Genomic DNA, 4,656 nt, shown 5'->3' with positions numbered 1-4,656 from the left:
CTGCCCCTACCTCGAGCCCTAAGTAACTACCAATCTTTTGTCCATATGGATTTGCATATTCTGGACATTTGATATAAATGGAATTTATACTTTTTGGTCTTTTGTGATCGACTTCTTTCACTTATCCTAATATTTTCAAGGTTCATCCATGTTGTAGCATGTTTCAGTCTTCTATTCCTTTTCATTGTTGAATAATATTCCATTACATGGTCATAACTTACCTTTTATTTATCCATTCATCAGGTGGTAGATGTTTGGGCTGTTTTTAAACTTTGGCTATTATAAATAATGTTATTGTGAACATTCATGTACAGGTTTTCATTTCTCTTGGGTGTATACCTAGGAGTGGAATAACTGGGTCATATGGTAACTCTGCTTAACTTTTTAAGGAACCACTAAACTGTTTCCCACAGTGGCTGCACCATTTTGCATTCCCATCCAGCAATGGATAAAGGCTCCAATTTCTCCTGTTCTTTATCAATGCTTGTTATTGTCTGTCTTTATTATAGCCATAATATTGAATGTGAAGTAATATCTCATTGTGGTTTTGATTTGCATTTCTATGGTGATTAATGACATTTAACATCTTTTCATACCTGGATTGGCCATTTGTATGCCTTCTTTGGACAAATGTCTATTGAAATCCTTCACCCATTTTTAATTAGACAAATAAAAAGACAAATAATGTCTTTTTATTATTAACTTGTATAAACTATATATTCTGTATGTAAATCTCTTATCAAATATGTGATATGCAAATATTTTCTCCCATTTTGTGGATTGTCTTTTTATTTCTTGATGGTGTCATTTGCAGCACAAAAGTTTGGATTTTAATTTTGATGTAGTTCTATTTATCTATTTTTTCTTTTGTCACTTGTGCTTTAGGTGTTATAGCTAAGAAATCTTGTCTAACCCAAGATCATAAAGATTTACTCTATTGTTTTTTTCTAAGAGTTTTTAGATATTTGCTTTCTTTTTTCATTTAGGTCCATGATCATGTTGTTCCAGTACCATGTGTTGAAAGACTGTTCTTTCACCATTGAATTGTCTTGGTACACTTTTCAAAAATTGATGATAACGTCAAAAGTTTATTTCTGGGCTCCCTTCTATTCCATTGATCTATACATCTATCTTTATGCCCATACCACGCTGTATTGATTAATGTAGATTTGCAGCAAGTTCTGAAAATGGAAAGTCTAAGTCCTACTTTATTCTTATTTTTCTGTATTGTTTTGTCTGCACAGGGTCCCTTATAAATTTGCAAAAATACCAGCTGGGATTTTAATAAGGATGGCTTTGAATCTGTAGATTAATTGGGGGAGTATTGCCATCTTAACAATAACAAGTTTTCTGATCTATAAGCGTGGAATGTATTTCTATTTATTTAGGTATTCTCTTTTTTTCAGCAGTGTTTTATAGTTTTCTTTATATAAGTTTTATATCTGTTTTGTTAAATTTATACCTAAGTATTTTATTCTTTTTTTTTTTTTACAAACTGTTTATTTTCCGTCAACCTTTTCCATTTCTATTTCCATTTTGTTTGCTTTTGTGGAAGACCAGCTTAAGACCACTCAGTGGTTGTTCCTACCCATTCAGTGGCCTGAGCAGTGGGAGCTGCAGACCAGTCTTCACTGGCCGGCTGGGTGCTCCAGTCTTCAGTAGGGAACTGCTGAATAGGCACCGAGGGCACCTGCATGCCTTCAGACCAGTCTGCGACTTCAGGCTGAGTAGCAGTCAACTCAGGAGCTGGAGCTGTCCATTCACCCTGAAATTCCTCCTTGGTACACAGCCTTTTCAGCAGCGGCCTGCTCTTCCTTTTCAATCTCTTCAGGATCTCTGTAGAAGTAGGGATCAGGCATGACCTCCCATGGGTGTTCTCAGGAAATGGTGCCACGCATGCGCAGAACTTCCCTGGCCAGCATCCACCACAACAGACCCACTGAGTGAGCTCCCTTTTTAGGACCTTATAGCAGAATTCATCAAGTTGCTCTGAAAATCGAAAAGGCCCAGTAACGTTTGAGGCCCAAGCAGTTAAGAAATACGGAGAAAAGAAAACACAGACGATTTAAAAAATGATTTCTCCTTAAAGATGACACATCTGAATTTTATTTGTAGCAAGAATTACTATCAAACTCCACTCATTGGGCCAGAGACCCCTGTGGTGTTAGTGAAAAGACTTGCCCCTCGTGTAGCACACTACCTACACTTGTGAGTTCATCGGCCAGCCAGCGGCCTCAACTCCAAGCTCTAACAATGTGCAGAGTATTTTATTCTTTTTGATTCTATTTTAAATTAATTGCTTATTTACTTTCATTTTAAGGATGTTCTTTGCTAGTATAGAGAAATACAATTAAATTTTGTATATTGACTTTGTATCCTGAATCTTGAGGAATTTGTTTGTTAGCTCTAATAGTTTTTTAATGGACTTACTGTGTGTGTGAAATTTGAAAAAAGAAAAAACAATAGAAAAATAATAGAAAAAATAATAGAAAATTATCTTTAATTCTTCCAGTGCAATATGGACGCAGTGTATTATTATTTTTCCTGCTTAATCTCTCTTGTTAGAACCTACACTACAGTGTTAAATCAGAATGACAAGAACAGACATCTTTGTTCTGTTCCTGGTCTTAGGGGAAAAGTATTTAGTCTTTCACCACCAAAAATGATGTTAGCTGTGTGTTTCACATAGATGCCCTTTATCAGGTTGAAGAAGTTCTCTTCTAAGTTTGTCGAGTGTTTTTATCATGAAAGGGAGTTGAATTTTGTCAAATGCTTCTTCTGCCTCCATTGAGATAATCATATTTGTTTTTCTCCTTTTTCCTTTTATTCTATTTTTATTAAAAATTTTTTTTTCTTCTTTTAGGAGAGAGAGCATGAGAGAGAGAGAGAGAGCACAAGCAGGGGAGAGGGGCAGAGGGAGGGGGAGAAGCAGACTTCCTGCTGAGCAGGCAGCCCCATGAGGGACTCTATCCCAGTACCCTGGGATCATGACCTGAGCCGAAGGCAGACAGATGCTTAACCGACTGAGCCATCTAGGCACCCTTATTTTTTAAAAAAGATTTATTTTAGAGAGAGAGAGAGAGCACAAGTGTGGGGCAGGGGCAGAGGGAGAAAGAAAGAGAAGAGACTCTGCACTGAGCATAGAGCCCAACATGGGGCTCAATCTCCTGACCCCGAGATCATGACCTGAGATGAAATTAAGAGTCAGACACTCAACCAACTGAGCCACCCAGGCACCCCTTCCTTTTTCCTTTTAATATGAATGATTTTGTATTGAACCACCCTTGTATTCCTGACAAGTCCCACTTGGTCTTATAATTCTTATATGTTGCTGAATTTAATTTGCTCATATTTTGTTGAGGACTTTTCAATCTGTATTCATAAGAGATATTGGTCTATACTTAGAGTTCTTGTGATATTTTTGTCTGATTTTGGTATTAAGGTAATACTAGCTTTATGGAATGAATTGAAAAGTGTTCCCTTTACCCAATTTTTTGGAAGAATTTGAGAAGGCTTGATATGAATTCTCTTTGGATGTCTGATGGAATTCACCAGTGAAGCAATCTGAATCTATCTGAGTTCTATTTGACTCTTGGTGGTACTTTAAAATTACTCACTAGATTTTACCATTTGTAATAGTTATCTAGTGCTGCCATAACTTATTACCACAAAGATTGTGGCTTAAAACAAAACAAATTTATATCTTAAATGGCTCTATAGATAAGAAGTTTGAGACAGATCTCACTGAGCTAAAATCAAGGCATAGGCAGGGCTGTGTTCCTTTCTGTAGGCTCTGGGTGAGAATAAGTTTCCTTGCCTTTTCCATACTCTACAGAATGTCCACATTTCCTCATGGTTCTCTTCTTTCACCTTTGAAACCAGCCTTGACATATCAAGTTCTTTTTGCACTGCAACCCTTTGATCTTCCTTCCATAATCACATTCCCTCTAATCAACCTCAACTGGGAGAGGGTCTCTATTTTTGAAGACTCATGTAATTAGGTTGGGCCCATTTGATTAAATCCAGATAGTCTTCCTGTCTCAAAATCCTTCATCTTAATCACATTTGCAAAATCCCCTTTTTCATGTAAGGTAACTATTTACAGTTTCCAGGGATCATGGGATCATGATATGGACATCTTGGGGGCGAGGACATTATTTTGCCAACCACACTTTCAAAAGTCTATTCAATTTTACACACATTAATATATGCAGCTTCTTAAATTAGTCCAAAGGACTCTTTAGTTGAAGAAATATGCAATTATACTGTCTTTTGTGATTACCTACATAATCATCTTTATGAACACTCTTTTTTATTTTTTTTAATGTGTGTCTATTTCAATTACTGGCTGATGCTAACTGCTTCCAGCATGAAGAACTTCTTTTGGTAGTTCTTGTAAGGAAGATCTCTTAGGAACCTTATAATCAGATATTATCTGAGAATATCTTTATTTCACCTTCTTTTTTGAATGATAATTTTATTAGCTGTAAGACACTTGGTTGACTTTTTGCATTTTGAAAATGTGATCCCACTGCTCTCTGTTCTCCATTGTTTCTAATGAGAAGTCAGATATAAATCTTATTGCAATGCTTTGTACATGATATGTTGTTTTTCTCTTGTTGCTTCCAAGATATTCTCTTTGTCTTTTAACACTTC

At 36.2% G+C, this 4,656-nt stretch overlaps 1 non-coding gene across 1 annotated transcript; it reads right to left on the bottom strand.

Moving 5' to 3' along the window:
- Positions 1-2,107: 2,107 nt before the first annotated feature.
- LOC114216940 (small nucleolar RNA SNORA62/SNORA6 family) lies at positions 2,108-2,262 on the bottom strand. The gene has a single exon (XR_003610880.1). It is a non-coding gene; the product is annotated as a small nucleolar RNA SNORA62/SNORA6 family (small nucleolar RNA).
- Between the last annotated feature and the right edge of the window lie 2,394 nt (positions 2,263-4,656).

The sequence above is a fragment of the Eumetopias jubatus genome, unplaced genomic scaffold, assembly GCF_037043125.1.
Source record: "Eumetopias jubatus isolate StellerSeaLion01/CBP00866 unplaced genomic scaffold, mEumJub1_p1.0 scaffold_4, whole genome shotgun sequence".
Lineage (NCBI taxonomy): Eukaryota > Metazoa > Chordata > Mammalia > Carnivora > Otariidae > Eumetopias > Eumetopias jubatus.
This window is presented reverse-complemented; position numbering and strand designations above follow the sequence as displayed.